The following is a 17,502-nucleotide window of genomic DNA, read 5'->3' on the forward strand; positions in this document are numbered from 1 at the left end:
CTGGATTTGGTACATCCAAAGAGAGTTGCACCTTGGCCTCTTCTGAGCCAAAAACTGAAGGCAATAATATCTTCTATAGTAAAAAGATATGTGTTAGAATCACACGTTGGTTTTGTTTATCAGGGACTTTAGTCTCTTCAGTCTTCTGGCCAGTGAGTGCTCCTTCAAACAGACTCCTGTGCTTTTTTCTTCTCTCATAATTCTTTGAGCACTTCCTTGCTCTTTTGTACAAGATGTTTTAGTCTCATCTTTCATTTTTTTTCTGCCCTAGGCCTGGAATGAGTGATTTCTCCTAGAGCCCTTGTTCTTTTTATTAGGAAATGCTGTTTCAGAGCCAAGTTTTGGGTGCTAGATGTGCTCACTGCTGTTGAAAAGTTGCTGCTCACAGGCATCTTCAGTGGTGAGAGCTAGGGAATATATTTATATATATACATATATGCTTCCACACACATGTATCAATATTTATGTCCACATTATTTATACATTTTGAAAACCATGAATTCACACTAATACCACCAATTCCATCCTAACACCACAGGATTCAGTTCTAGTTTTTTCCCTTTCTATATTTGCAGTCCCCATCTCTGACAGTGGTAAACCTGACTTCCATTATTATCCTTAAAATATTTACAGTTATGCATTATTTAACAGTGGAAATACATTCTGAGAAATGTGTTAGGTAATTCCATTGTTGTGAAAGCATCACAGAATGTACTTACACAAACTTAGATGTTGTAGCCTACTGTACACCTAGGCTATGTGATATTAGCCTGTTGCTCTTAGGATACAAACCTGTATAGCATGTTACCTTACTGAATACTGTAGGCAATTGTAACAATAATGATATTTGTGTATCTAAGCATATCTAAATATAAAAAGGTAATGCACTGCACTATGATGTTATGACAGTTATGACATCATTATGTTACTAAGCAATAGGAATTTTTCAGCTCCATTATAATCTTAAGGGACCAGTTTTATATGCAGTCATTGACCAAAATGTTGTTATATGATGCACGACCGTTCTTATTTGATTAACTTCCTTCTTTGTAACCCACTTCACTTCTGCCACCGTATCCTTTTCCACATTGATGTCTTTCTCATCCTACTTGGGCTCTGAAACCTCTATACTATTAATGCATGGATTATTTGAAGGAGGATTTATGGAGATGATCTTGGACATCTTAATAATACAGACACAGTATAAATATTCTAAGACCTTAACATGTATCTGGTTTTGGTTTTTTTTTTTCCTTTTTTATGGAGTCTTGCTCTGTCACCCACGCTGGAATGCAGTGGCACGATCTCGATCTCAACTCACTGCAACTTCTGCCTCCTGGGTTCAAGTGATTCTCCTTCCTCAGCCTCTTGAGTAGCTGGGATTACAAGCACACACCACCATGCCTGGCTAATTTTTGTCTTTTTAGTAGAGATAGGGTTTCACCATGTTGGCCAGACTGGTCTCGAGCTTTGATCTCAAGTGATCCACCTGCCTTGGCCTCCCAAAGTGCTGGGATTACAGGCATGAGCCACCGTGCCTGGCGAGGCATATATCTGCTTTAGTATCATAATGAATGACATTAAAAAATCATGAAAAATGCTTCTGTGTGTAATACGCTTTATAGGATCTGGATCATTTAGTGTGATTAATATGGGAGCTTGGATCTAGAAGTGTGCAGAAAGCTAAAAGCTTCATTTTTTCAAACAATATTTCAAAATTTGGTGTAAACTCTGATTTTTAGGGAATCCAAATTAGATTATCTTAATGGTCAGTTTATGTAATAGTGTTTAATTATAATCAGTAATGAAAGTGCACAGCAACTAATATTGGAAGGATTTGTAAGAATCCTGAGATCAACTCAATCCTGAAGATTCGAGAAGCATCTATTTCGAAATTATTTGAAAAGGGAAAAACATTGCTTATTTAGAAAAAGCACATATGGTACTATGTTTGTAGAAATAAAGAATTTACTGCCGTTTAAAAGAATCTCATTAAGGGTGCTAGGTATCCAGAACTTTTTTTTTTTTTTTGTAATTAGAGTCAGACTGAATAAAAAACACATTTGTAAATCTATTGATGTATTAGTTTTCTCTCATTGCCATGACATATTACCACAGTTAGTAGTTTAAAACAGCATTTATCTTACCATTTTGAAGCTCAAGTCCAAAATGTGTCCCACTGGGGCAAGGCTATGTTCCCCTGGATGTTCTAGGAAAGCATCTAGACCTCCGTTCTTCCATTCACTTGGCCTTTTACTATTTGGCAAAGCTGTAGTATATTTTATATGCAGAAAAATTAGATGCTATAGGATCAAGGTCATAGAGATTATTTAGTCTTAATCCATTTATTTCATAAATAAAGATACTGAGGCCTAGAAAGGTAAAGTCATATAGTCCCTCTAGCAATGCAGAGTAATTAAAACTTGGAACAACTGGCTCCCAAGTCATTGTTTTTACTGCCACTGTAGATTTATACTAGGTTTCTCCTTTAAGGTAAAGAAGAACCTGCTTAGCGCTGTTCTCTGTTTTCTGTCTGTTACCAAAAGAGTCCCTTTTGGAGAATGGTTCACTTGGACTGTTATTGGAGAAACCTTTTTTGAAAACCAAACATTCAGATTGTCTGCTTCTGCACTTGTTTTTATCTCTGTACCAAACTATAGTAGAGTCTGAGAACAAAAGGAGAAAAGGCAGTATATGGAGGGTTTTCTATATATGTTTCTTTTTGGTTCGTTCATTTATGTTCAGCTTGCTTTTAAAAATTGTTTTCTATTTGCTATGGCTGGAAGAATGTTGAATGCTTTAAGAAAGGGCAGGAGGGATTGTGGAGTGTATGAGGAACTATGAGAAGGCCAGGATATCCTGAGCACTGACTCAGAGGAAAGAAGTGGCAGGAGAGGAGGCTGTCAGTACAGAGCTTTTATAGAGCTTGAAGGATTTGGATCTTTGCCTTAAAAATTGAAGGCAAGCAGTTGGAGAATTTTAAACTCCAAAAAATTTAATTCAGTTTACATTTTTAAAATGCTGTGTATGAAGATTGAATTAGAGGGGAGCTAGACAGGATCATGGAAGCTAATATTCAAGTGAGAGGTGCTAGTAGCTTATGATATTGTGGTGGCAAAGTGGAGATCTGGCGGGGTGGGTAGTTTTGAAAATGGGTTTAGAGGGTACAGTCGACCAAATTCCATTATTGATTGACTGTAGCGGTGAAAAACATCACCTCCGTACCTTTTGAAGTTGTAACTAGTGTTTCTGCTTTCATTCATTTTGCCAAATTATTTTATCACCAGTTTGACTTGTTACTTTTCTTGTGGCTTTCCCATTCCTTCTATGTCACATCTGCACTTTGGCGTTTTTCTTTTCACAATCTGTTCTCACTTTTATTTCAGTCTGTCTAGTCACTTTTAATCTCTAGTTACTACTACATGTTCCTGAATGTATAGTTGATACTTTGTTATCTCTCTTGTCTCTCCTATTAGTTTCTGGCACCAAGTAAGGACTCAATAAATAATTGCTGAAATGGATGTCATGATGACATTTGATAAATACTGCCTTTTAATTCAAAATAAATAGAAACATTTAAATTAAAGGTACTGGCGCTGGGTGGCCATGGCGGTGGCAGCAGCAGCAGACGTTGGCGGCTGGGCTGCCAGGAGCAGTTCCGCTGGGTTTTGCCATTCGGGGCACCCCAGCAAACTAAGATGGAGTATAAGTGGAAACCTGACAAGCACGGGCTTCAGCAAATCCTGCAGCTGTTGAAGGAGTCCCAGTCCCCAGACACCACCATCCAGAGAACTGTGCAACAGAAACTGGAACAACTTAATAAATATCCAGACTTTAACAACTGATTTTTGTTCTTACAAAATTAAAATCTGAAGATGAGCCCACAAGATCTCGTCTTGAAGAATGATGTGAAAGCACACTTTCAGAACTTCCCAAATGGTATAACAGACTTTTATTAAAAGTGAATGTTTAAATAATATTGGTGAGCCAGGCGCGGTGGCTCACGCTTCTAATCCCAGCACTTTGGGAGGCCGAGGTGGGCGGATCACGAGGTCAGGAGATCGAGACCACGGTGAAACCCCATCTCTACTAAAAATACACAAAAATTAGCTGGGCGTGGTGGCGGGCGCCTGTAGTCCCAGCTACTCGGAGAGGCTGAGGCAGGAGAATGGCGTGAACCCGGGAGGCGGAGCTTGCAGTGAGCCGAGATTGCGCCACTGCACTCCAGCCTGGGCAACAGAGCGAGACTCTGTCTCAAAAAAAATATATATATATATATTGGTGACTCCTCCCTTCTGATTAGAGCCACCATTGGTATTTTGATCACAACTATAGCCTCCAAGGGAGAATTGCAGAATTGGCCTGACCTCTTACCAAAACTCTGTAGCCTGTTGGATGCTAAAGATTACAACACCTGTACAGAGGGAGCATTTGGCACCCTTCAGAAGATTTGTGAAGGTTCTGCTGAGATTTTAGGTAGTGATGTTTTAGATCATCCTCTCAACATCATGATTCCCAAATTTTTACAGTTCTTAAAGCACAGTAGTCCAGAAATAAGGTCTCATGCTTTTGCATCTGTCAATCAGTTTATCATCAGTAGGACTCAAGCTCTAATGTTGCACATTGATTCTTTTATTGAGAATCTCTTTGCATTGGCTGGTGATGAAGAACCAGAGGCACGGAAAAATGCGTGCCGAGCACTTGTGATTGTTTGAAATTTGAATGGATCGCCTACTCCCTCACGTGCATAATATAGTTGAGTACATTCTACATAAGATTCAAGATATATGGCCATGTTTTCATGGATCAGGGACAGTGGCTCAGCAATATGATGAAGATGAAATTGATGAGGAAGATGATGATGATGAAATTGATGATGATGATACAATTTCTGACTGGAATCTAAGAAAATGTTCTGCTGCTGCCCTAGATGTTCTTGCAAATGTGTATCATGATGAACTGCTACCACATGTTTTACCCCTTTTGAAAGAATTACTTTTTCATCATGAATGGGTTGTTAAAGAATCAGGCATCTTGGTTTTAGGAGCAGTTGCTGAAGGTTGCATGCAGGGCATTATTCTATACTTGCCTGAGCTTATTCCTCACCTTATTCAGTGCCTCACTGATAAAAAGGCTCTTATACATTCCATAACATGCTGGACTTTTAGCCGCTATGCACAATGGGTAGTCAGCCAGCCACTGGACAGGTACCTGAAACCATTAATGAGTGAATTGCTAAAGCGCATCCTGGATAGCAACGAGAGTACAAGAAGCTGCCTGCAGTGCCTTTGCTGCCCTAGAAGAGGAGGCTTGTACAGAACCTGTTACTCACTTTGCTTATATACTTGATACCCTGGTCTTTGCATTTAGTAAATACCAGCATAACCTGCTCGTGCTTTACAATGCCTTAGGAACATTAGCAGATTCAGTAGGACATCATTCAAACAAACCAGATTATATTCAGATGCTAATGCCTCCACTGACCCGGAAATGGAACATGTTAAATGGTGAAGATAAGGATCTCTTCCCTTTACCTGAGTGCCTATCTTCAGTTGCCACAGCACTGCAGTCTGACTTTCTTCCATACTGTGAACCTGTGTAAGAGACAATGAGGAAAACTCTTGCCCAAGCCATGCTAAACAGTGCTCAACCAGATCAATATGAAGCTCCAGATAAAGATTTTATGATAGTGACTCTTGATTTACTGAGTGGCCTAGCTGAAGGAGTTGGAGGCAACATTGAACAGCTGGTAGCCCAAAGTAACATCCTAACACTAATGTATCAGTGGATGCAGGATAAAATGCTAGAAGTTCGACAGAGTTCTTTTGCTCTGTTAGGTGACCTCACAAAAGCTTGCTTTCAGCATGTTAAGCCTTGTATAGCTGATTTCATGCCAATACTGGGAATCAACCCAAATCCAGAATTCATTTCAGTCTGCAACAATGCCACATGGGCAATTGGAGAAATCTCCATTCAAATGGGTATAGAGATGTGGCCTTATATTCCTATGATGTTGCACCAGCTTGTAGAAATCATAAACAGACCCAACACACCAAAGACATTGTTAGAGAATACAGCAATAACGATTGGTCATCTTGGTTACATGTGTCTTCAAGAGGTGGCCCCCATGCTACAGCAATATGAAGACCCTGGTGCACCTTTCTGAGAAACATAAGAGACAATGAGGAAAAGGATTCAGCATTCCATGGAATTTGTACCATGATGATTGTGAATCCCAGTGGTGTAATCCAAGATTTTATATTTTTTTGTGTGATGCTGTTGCATCATGGATTAACCCAAAAGATCTCAGAGACATGTTCAGTGTAAGATCCTTCATGGATTTAAAAATCAAGTAGGCGATAAAAATTGGAGGCATTTCTCTGACCAGTTTCCTCTTCCCTTAAAAAGAGCATCTTGCAGCTGTTTATGGTGTTTAATACACTTAAGCTGCAGTCCCAAAATTAGGGGTCCTTCAGTCTTGGAGACTATGAGGGAGACTGCGCCCAGGGAAAATGCTACCCTTTACGGGGGGAAGGGTAAACCAGTAGGGAATACACTACAGTCTCAACCCTACTGGAAGGGGCAGGAGGGACGTGTTGCTGTCACTGTATTAAGTCAATGTTGGGAAACGTTTTAACATCTGGAGCCTTTGTGGGTGGAAATATGTCTCCAATTACAACTCTGCACTGGATTTGAAGAAGCAAAAAAAAAAAAAAAATCTGTTTAGTCTACTCACGAAACAGCACATTGTGGAATATTATGGAGAATTGTACCAAAACAGGAACCATATAAATGATGCATAGGGACAAGAAAGAGGAACAATTCTATAGTGCACAATAAAGGAAACCGGGAGTTACAAATAGTAAAGAAGCTTTTTTCTTTTTTTAAGTTTTTTTTTTTAATCCAAGTTTTCCCACATGATGGGGCTTTGTTTTGCATGTTGATGAAGAACTGCACAAACAGAACTAATGTAGTTAAAATCAGCTTGCCTTCCCATAGTAGAAGCAGGTTCTTGGAAGTTACAATTGAAGGTACCCCCAAAAAATTGGAAATAAAACAAAACAAACATGAACAATGAAGCACCCTGTGAAATGCCAAATGAGTCACTCCTTTTACCTTTTTTGGGGTGGGCAGGGAGGGTGGAATAAATGGGGTTTGGTATATCAAACTAAAGATGACAGTTTGCATTGAACATTAATGTAGCGGATATAATTTGATAGTTGTACTTCATTAGATTTAATTTCTACGCCAATATGTTATTTTTTAAAGTGCAGTTTAAGGGTTAGGCATGCATTCTGGCTCATAGTGGTTGAAAGTAATTTAAATTCGTGGGAAAGTAGCATGCTTGCATCACATAGAGTGAGATTGGTATTCATTTGCCTATGTTGCAGCAATTTGTGTTGCAGTTTACCAATTCAACGTAGCTCTGCCACACTAAATTGTTCCTTCTTAAGATCTGTGGGTTTTATTTTCCTTAAGAGTATAGATATATAAAGTACTGTAGTTTACAGCTAGTCCTTGAAATATCTTTTTTAGGATCTGTTAGGAATAAGATTGATATTGCATTGTGTGTAACCTGCACAATGTGGAAAGCTGATATACCTGTGCAAAATCTTTGCCTCTGTGCTGTCAGTGTGATGTGCTTTCTGCATGGTTATATACTACTCATGATTCTATCAAAACTTCTAAAATTTAAATTATGTGGTAAAAGAGCTGTAAAAGGCTGCGTAAATGTCAATTGGCACATAAAGACAATTGTAGAAGTTGAAAAATGATTGCTGTATTTCAGTGTTTATTCCCACTCAATATACTGCCTTCTAAGCTTTCTTTTTTTTTGTTCAAAGCATGATCTTAAAGATATGTTTAAGTTCATGGGTGTAATGCAGGGTTCCTACGCTGCAAATGTAGGAATGTATTTTGGTGCGTTTTGGTGGCCCTCTGTGCCGTAGATATATGCACATAGGTTGCAAATTAAAAGCTACAGAGTGAAAGTTGGTTTGGATTCTCTTCATTTCATTTGTTCAGCTTTTCTGTTATTTTTCTCTACTTACATGTATTCCTGTGAATAAATCCTTGTTAAGTTAGCCCTTAAAAAATTAAAGGTACTGTTTAATACTTTTCACTTAGTTTTCTATACACATTATGACATAACCTATTTACAAAGTAAGTTTCTAAGGTATCACGTGTCATAATAGCAAGCTGCAAGTAACTAAAAATGTGATGCTAGCATAGGCGTGGTAGTGGAGGGACAGCTTATAGAAAGTTGAGATGGTCCTAATGTAGGTAAATAGAAATCTCAAACTGATATTGATACTTTCAGGTATGCTTTGACATTGAGTTGCAAAATTTGAACCAATAGAAGGGAGCTACTCCAACTCCAGTAGTGAATCTTCCATGTACATTTAATTATCAGTATAGATCTTTTTGTCCTATTAATATAACTTTTATGTGTGAAGAAAAGTTTAAATGTATGAAATGTAGTTGTTGTGATTCTTTAAACATAATTATATTTTTCTTCGTTCAGTATTAATGTTTCTTTTAAGTATGTTACAATATGAAGTTCAATTCAGTAATTCTTGAGCTTCTGCTATGCTCCAGGCATTCTCTTAACTTCTGAGGACACTGAGGTGGTTAAGGCTGTCCTTGTCCTTAATTAGTTCAATTTCTTGTTTGATAGGCAGATAAATTATAAACACATGATCATAGTATGAATTTATAAATGATTAGTATGCATATGCTCTTGAAATAACAAAAGGAAAGTGTGTGTGTGTGTGTGTGTGTGTGTGTGTGTGTGTGTGTTGGGGGGGTCATTCAGAAGCTTTTGAAGAGGAAGTTAACTTGTGAGTTGAGTGTTGAAGAACGAATGCAAGTTTTACCAGTTGGCCAAGGAAATTAGATGGTAAGCATTTTAGCATAGGGAACAGCATGTACAGCATGAGTATATCACAAAATCATGATGTGTGAGAGGAATATCAGCATTGCTGAGTATAGGGTGTGGGGTAGAGGGTAGTTGACCCCAGGGAAGTAAGATGGTGGAAAAGAAGGAAAATTCAGTATCTCAGACTGAAAGGATAAATGATATTTATAAATCAGATTTTTAAAATAAGAAAGATATAACATTAAATATTATAAATATTTCTGTATCAGATCTTCATACACCCCACCTATGTATGAGACCATGAACAGAGTGCTTTTTTTCTGAACATTTTTTCTCCTAAAAATGAAGTTATTGGATTACCTAAACTCCTTCTTGTTCAAAACCTATGTTGCAGAGAAAAAGTCAGTGAACTTAAAAGTAATTTGTTAATAAACAGAGTCGGTGGGGTGCCGTGGATCATGCCTGTAATTCCAGCACTTTGTGAGGCTGAGGTGGTAGGATTGCTTGAGCCCAGGAATTTGAGACCACACTGAGCAATGTAACAAGACCCCATCTGTACAAAACACTAAAAAATTAGCCAGGCATGGTGGCATATGCCTGTGGTTCCAGCTACTTGGGAAGCTGAGGTGGCACGATCACTTGAGTCCAGGAGGTTGAGGCTGCAATGAGCCATGATTGCACCACTGCACTCCAGCCTGGGTGACAGAGTGAGACCCTGTCTTAAAAAAAAAAAAAAAAAAAAAAAAGAACAGAGTGTAATATGTTCCTTTTACCTAGCATAGTACCTGGCATAGAGTAGATGTATAATGGGTAATATTTTTGGAGAAAATATTGAATTCTGCGATTTGGATCAAGTAGCTATTATAAAATTGTTATAGTTAATGAGGACACTGAAGCCAAGAGTCTTTCACTAATTGAATGAATTTTAGGAGTTGTTGAAGTTACTATTTTAGCCTGAATAAGTAATTAAATATTTTTCAATTTAGGTTATTCGGTTTTATTGTCCCGTGGTGATTAAAAGTATTGCTTTTAGGCTCTTCAACTTCTAGTGGCATTTGTGTGGTACTTCCGCAATGTTTTATCCCTTTCTTGGTCTTGGGAGTCAGGCAACCTGTATTAGCAGAAGCGGCCAGCTTCGTAGCTTAAGTTGGGTTGCATGGAGACACAGATAGGAAAGTTGGTCTGTGGAACCTCTTTCTACCTTTTAGTACATGGTGAAGGAGCAAATAGCATGAGAACATTAGACCAACCATTGGGAAATCCAGATTTCAGCCGTAGCTGAATAAGTAATGTCTCATATGACCACAAAATATTCCAGGCTTATCTTGTATTTTCCCTGCCCTAGCCCTTGAGTCATCATGTCTCCAAGGAAGATTTTTATTGGAGAATGAGATTTAGAAACCAAGATCCGGGGGCTAGGTGTGTTTGTTGCTACTGAGGTATAATTGCTTTTAGTTATTGTGGCAGACAGAACTGACAATTATATGTATACACACACACTTCTATATTTATTTCTGTATCCATTTCCATATATATTAAAGACCAAGAGTTCACACGGATACCTTTGACTCCAATCAAATGCCACAGAATTTGTTCTAGCCTTTCTTATTTTTAAGCCTTTTCTCGGAAAGTGAGAAACTTGGTTTCTCAACTACAATATATTTACTTACTTATTCAACACTGTGTGTGTGTGTGTGTGTGTGTAAGGATTATAGTATATATTTATACATAGTTATAGATATAGTATATATTTATAGTATATTGTATACTATAACTATACTATATTTATACTATATTATATACACAGAGTTTCAGAATTGCTAACTTACACCGTATGAAAAAGATTTACTAACTTACAATATTTGTTTAGCATTTTTTTAAACCTTAACCTTACAGAATACAATAAATACTGTTTTCCAAGTTTACTTATGTTCTTTTAGTTCTCAATCCTTTTAGTGTGATTGTATTATTTGTAATACTTTTAGGTTCATTTGTTGCTGTTTGTATTTCGTTTTGGGTTCTGCCCACATCATGGTTTATTTAAAGTACTCATTTATTTCATGTTACTTCATAGAGATCTTCCGTTTTCTTCTTTTTTAAAAAATATTTTATTTTTAAATTTTAACCTATGTATGTATTTGTTTGTTTATTTTGAGACTGGGTTATGAGACTGGCTAATTTTTGTATTTTTGGTAGAGATGGGGTTTCACCATGTTGCCAAGGCTGTTCTTGAACTCCTGGGCTTAAGTGATCCACCCGTCTTGGCCTTCCAAAGTGTTGGGATTACAGGCGTGAGCCACCACATCTGGCCGAGATCATTCTTATTCTTTTTGTACCGCTGTATACTACTTATTTTGTAGATTGTGCATTGTTTATTCAATTGCTCTCCCAACAATGGGCATTAAGATTGTTTCCAGGATTTTACAGTTATAAACTGCCGTAATGACTATGCTAGTGTAGAGCATTATTATTTTTGTAATTTAGATTAAAAAAACATATCTACCACCTTACTTGTGTCCATACCAGCTCCTATTTAGTTGTTCAGAAACTTCTGCATATTAAAGTGCTAGTCAGTATTACTGTATGATAGTTGTTATGCATGGTATTCTATTTTCCTAGAACATTCCAGTCACTTTCTACTCTTACCTAAAACTTACTGGTAAATCTTAAGTGCATTGATTAGTAAATCTCTGGTATTACCATATCTACTCATAAAATCATCCTATGATATTTTTATTACCACCTCCCCTAAAGTATAATGTCCTTAAGATATGAAATTCTGCAGTAAAACAGAACAAAAAGAAAAGCTTTTAAAAAATGTTACTGAAACTTCATTTGATGTACTATACAAAAGTGTGATGGGGCTGTCCTCAGGTTAAATGGGCACTCGTGGATGCACTGTAACTTGACTGGTTTGAGGACGGAAAATTGAACATAAAATAAGGAAATTCTGACTGCTAAAGGAATTGAGGTCACTCAATACATTCGTTTTCTCTCATCTAACAAAAGGACTACACATACCACTAATGCACTTGGCATTTTGATTTATTAAATATATATGTTAACTGAAGTCTGCCACCCACCGTTATAATCAGTATAGCTAAAATTACTCATCTGAAACATGTGAAGGCTGAAGTAAAAAAGTAAATTTTAAAAGGCTTAAGTAAAGTCCAGTCAAGCAAAACTTGATTTGAGCTTACTGCTGAGCTTTACAACATACTACATTACTGCAACCATTAGAAGTCCACCAGTCACACCTGACTCTTCTCCTTTTTCAGGTGCTAATGTGCTTCTGTAGTGGCCTATTTCTGTTTCAGCCTTCTGTAAGGCATCACAGAAAGGAAGGAACAAATATTTAAATTATAGAAAGTGAATGCAGTAAGAATAGGATTGACTCTAAAACAGTAGAAACAAATAAGCCTAATTATAGCATTTGAGAAACAGGGTATATTCGTTTTTTTCTGGCTGCTGTGACAAATTACCACAAATATAATGGCATAAAATAACACACTCTTTGTTATCTTACTATCCTCTCTAGCTTACAAGTTAGACGCATGTCTCTGCAGGCTAAAATCAAGATGTCAGCAGGGCTAGGTGCCTTCCTGGAGACTCGAGGGAAGAATCCATTTCCCTGTCTTTTCCAGCATCTAAAAACTTCCTTTGGTTCATGACTTCCTTCCTCTGTCTTCAAACCCAGCAACACTGCACCTCTTTGACCATTCTCCTTCTGTCTGTCTTCTGCCTCCCTCTTCCATTCTGAGTGATTATTATACATTGGGCCCCCTCAGATAATCCAGGATAATACTCCTATTTTAAGGTCAGCTGACTGGCAACCGTAGTTCCCTCTTTGCCATGTAAGCTATCATATTTACAGGGATTATTCTGCTTATCAGGAAAATTATTTCATTTCTCTGGAACTCCTGTTTTTATTGTAGTAGAATTCTTAAAATGTTTTATGAGAAGCCATAATTTCAGCATGCAGACCCCAAAATGAAACAGTATTTATTCGTGCCTTTTGAAAGGAGCTACGTGCTTTCCTACTCATTTCTTCCTTTATTTCTCAGAATTTGAATTTATACCTGTTCATTTTTAAAGTTCTGGGTGTTAAGGTAGGTTTGTTCCAGGGAAGGATAGAGAAAAATCTAAGATCATTTCTTGAGAGCAGAAGAGAAATTTGTAAAGAATTGGGCTATAGCTGAAGTCTACCCTCTCTGGTTAATAATTCACAGGGAATACAATGATGCACAGACTTTTTTTTTTTTTTAAGTAATAATTTTGTTTCATAGGGTATTCTTTGTGAAGAATTTATGTAGACATATTCACAGAGCCTTGTTCTGTTTTCTTGGTCTGGGAACCAATATATTTTAAGGTAAGTTTCTTCTGTACAGTGCCTGTATTCTGGTGATGTTTTGTAAGCTTGTTTAAAGTTGGTCACTCTTACCACATCTGGCCATTTGAGTTTTACAGAGAGTTAGAGTCATGGCCTGAGCCTATTTTCCAGAAAGATTTTTTAAATTTAATTTTTGTATATTTTGGGAATCCAGATGCAGATTTTCCACATGTGTATATTGTGTAGTGGTGAAATCTAGGCTTTTAGCATACCCATCACCTGAATAATGATCATTGTACCTATTGGTAAATTCTCAGCCCTCACCTCCTTCCCATCCTCCTACCTTTTGTAGTTTCCAGTGTCTGTTATTCCACCCTGTATGTCCAGCTGTACCCATTGTTTAGCTCCCACTTATAAGTGAGAGCATGTGGTATGTGACTTTCTGTTTCTGAGTTATTTCACTTATAATAATACCCTCTAGTTCCATGTTGCTGCAAAAGATATGATCTCATTCTTTTTTATGGCTGAGTAGTATTCCATGGTGTATATGTATTTCCCACACTTCCAGAAACAGTTTACCTGAAATCTCTCGGAGTAGGAATTTTTGGGTGTCACAATGAGAGTGGGAGATAGGAACACTGGATTAGAAGTCACTAGGGATGAGTGTTAGTCTGGATTTATTTATTTTCACTAAATTTGTTTTGAGTACCTACCAGCTAGTAATTTTAAATAAGATAATGGCATTTTTTTTAACCCTTCCTGGAGAATTTGTTCCATTATTCTTTTAAAACTGGAAAATGTTCATATTTAATTATTGTATCCCCTCCATTGTTTCTGTGCCTCTTTTCTAGAACTTCTAATAATTGGCTGTTATATCTGTTGAGCCTCTTTTTCATTTTCTCTGTTTTCATTTATTTTTTAAATCTTTGTTCTTTTACCTTTTTTGGCCTTTTTTTTTTTTTTGAGAGATTTCATAGAGTTTATTTTTAAACCAGGCAATCACTTAACCCTTTATGGAAATTTCAAATATATTCACTTGCTATTTTCTGTCTTTTTTTTTTTCTTTCTTTCTTTCTTTAGGTAACCATCTTACTGGGCGTTAAGTGGTATTTTCGCTTTTGCTTATTCTCAAATGAGGTTGAACTTTTTTGTGTGTTTATTGTCTATCTTTAGAGAAATGTTTTTTCAAGTCCTTTGCCCATTTAACTGGGCTGTTTGTGTTTTTGTTGTTGAGTTGTTAAGAGTTGTTTATATTTTCTTGATACTAGATTCTTATCAAATGTGTGAATTGCAAATATTTTCTCCCATTCTGTAGGCTTCTTGATAATGTCCTTTGATATACAAGTTTTTAATTTTTATGAAGTCCAGTTTGTCTATTTTTGTTGTCATTGCTTGTGCTCTTAATGTCATGTCAAAGAATTCATTGCCAGTCCAAAGTAAAAGTCACAAAGATTTATCCTTATGTTTTTGTTTTGTTTTGTTTTTTAAAAAAGTTGGGGTTTTGCTATGTTGCCCAGGCTGGTCTTGAACTCCTGGACTCAAGCAATCCACCTGCCTTGGCCTCCCGAAGTGCTAGAATTACAGACATGAGCCACTGCACCCAGCCTCTTTTATTTTTTTTCTGAGAGTTTTACGGTTTTAGTTCTTATATTGAGGCCATTGATCCATTTTGTGTTTTTGTATGTGGTATGAGGTAATGATCTGACTTCGTTCGTTTGCCATTGGTTGACAGTTTTTTTCTTTCACCATTTTAAAAGTGTCATCTGAGACCAGGCACAGTGGTGCATGCCTGTAATCCCAGCACTTTGGGAGGCTGAGGTGGGTGGATCACCTGAGGTCAGGAGTTTGAGACCAGTCTGGTCAACATGTCGAATCCTCATCTCTACTAAAAATGCAAAATTAGCCTGGCGTGGTGGCGGGCACCTGTAATTCAAGCTGCTTGGGAGGCTGAAGCAGGAGAATTGCTTGAACCAGGGAGGTGGCAGTTGCAATGAGTGGAGATCGCGCCACTGCACTCCAGCTTAGGAAACAAAAGCAAAACTCCATCTCTAAATAAATAAATAAATGCCGTCTGTAGCCGGGTGCCGTGTCTCATACCTGTAATCTTAGTACTTTGGGAGGCTGAGGCAGGCATACCACTTGAACTGAGAATGAAAATATATTTTATCAAAATTTGTAGAATGTAACTAAAGCAGTGCTTAGAAGGAAATTTATAGTGATCAATACTTGCATTAGAAAAGAAGGGTCTCATCAGCAATCAAAGCTTGTACCTTAAGAAACTAGTAAAAAATCAAATTAATTCCAAATCAAGTAGAAGGAAGGAAATAATAAGGAAAATAGAGATTAATGGAATTAAAAGCCCAAAAGTAATTGAGAAGAAGCAATGAAATTGAAAGGTGGTCTTTGAAAAGATCAATAAAATTGATAAACATTTAGCAAGACTGACAAAAGCATAGTGAAACAAAGATTACAGGGTTGAAGGAAAAAGATACTAGTACAGACTCCACAGACATTAAAAAGATAATGAGAGAAAACTATGAGAAATTAAGCACATAAATTTTTACTACTTGAGTGGATCAATTCCTTAAAAGCACAGACTACTAAACTTCACCCAAGTTGAAATAGATAATTTGAATAGCCCTATAACCATTAAAGAATTTACTCTGTGGAAAAAAAAATTCCAAAAAAGATCTCCTTGTCCACATGGTTTCACTGGCCAATTTTACCAAACAATTAATGAAGAAATAACAGTAATTCTACATAGACTCTTCCCGAAAGTAGAAGAAAATGGAAAGATATCCCCAATTTATTTTACAAATCCAGCAATAACCTCACACTAAAACCAGACAAATAAATTATATGAAAAGGAAACTGCAGTCCAATATCCCTCATTAACATCATAGTGCATGCTTGTAATTTTATGTGGCTTCAGCAGCCATTTCAAATGTAGGTTTAACTTTCTAGTGCCAGAGGCAGAGGCAGGCCATAGTCACCCTTGACACAGTTTCCAGTTCTATACTACACCCAAATGACAAGCTGGTGGCCAGAGGTAAGAATTGAGAGGCATGACTCCTGCGTAGCAAACAGCGTTCTCTTTCCCACAGCTTGCATTAAATGGACCATTCACTTATTATATTTGCTGATGAACTTAAAGTGACCACACCCTATTTCCCAATAATACTAGTTGCCAAACTCTCTTTTTCTGTCTACCTGCCTGTGCTCTGCGTGTGGCCTCAAGGCATTCCCTGTATGCTTCAAGGTCTGTAAGTACTTAAAAACTCTTAAATTTTCACATTATGTGTGTTTCATTGAAGCCATATCCACAATCTGACCCATAACTGCAATGCCTGCCCTGAAGGGACCCATGCAAGTGAATACCCTATGAGCACTCTTTTGTCTGGGCCTCTGGTGGCTGCTGGTGACAGTAGCTCCCAGCCTGTGTTGACAGAGAAACTTGAAGAGTTTTATTCAAAATAAAGATAGTCTTAAAAGTCTTAATATAATGTCAGCATATTGAAACTAACATGTAAAACAAAACAAAACAAAAATATAATGTCAGCAAATTGAAACCAACATGTAAAACAATGAAACAAAACAAAAACAAAACACTATTTGCCAAATGGGCTTATCCTAGGAATGCAAGGTTGAAAATCGATCAGTATAATCTACCATGTTAACAGTTTTATGGGAAAACAAATCCTGACGGTGGAGAAAAGACATTTCATTTAGCAAAATATAACATCAATTAATGACCTTTGCAAACTAATAGAAAATAACTTGACATCTTCAAAAAACCTACAGCTAACATTACGTTAATACTTAATGAAGAAAGATTAAATGCTTTTCTCCTAAATTCGAGAACAAGACAAATATGTCCATTCTCACCACTCTTATTCAATATAGTTAATGAAGTTCAGCCAGTGTTATAAGCCAAGAGAAAGAAAGAAAAGGGATTTTTATTTTCAGATGACATTCTCTATGTGGAAGACTCAACATATTTAAGATGTCATTTCTTCTAAATTTATAAAGACAATGCAATTTTTTCATCAAAACCATAGAAATACTTTTCTGTAGATATAGACAGGCTTATTCTAAAATTTATATAAAAAAGCAAGCGAACTAGAGTAGCTTACACAGTTTTGAAAAATAAGAATAAAGTGGCAAGAATTACTCTACCTGATGTAAAGACTTAATAGTTACAGTAATCAAGAGAGTATGCTATTGGCAGAAGCATAGACACGTAGATCAATGGAACGGAATAGAGAATCCTGAAGTAGACCTACACAGATATGCC

The 17,502-nt window shown here is 37.0% G+C and overlaps 1 protein-coding gene and 1 pseudogene across 5 annotated transcripts in view; both read left to right on the forward strand.

The window, feature by feature from the left end:
• Positions 1 to 17,502, forward strand: part of CCSER2 (coiled-coil serine rich protein 2) — a 187,127-nt gene that overhangs the window by 60,303 nt on the left and 109,322 nt on the right. The gene's annotated exons all lie outside the window — the stretch shown is intronic.
• On the forward strand, positions 3,621 to 6,437 carry LOC100580767 (annotated as a pseudogene).

Source organism: Nomascus leucogenys, chromosome 18, assembly GCF_006542625.1.
Source record: "Nomascus leucogenys isolate Asia chromosome 18, Asia_NLE_v1, whole genome shotgun sequence".
NCBI lineage: Eukaryota > Metazoa > Chordata > Mammalia > Primates > Hylobatidae > Nomascus > Nomascus leucogenys.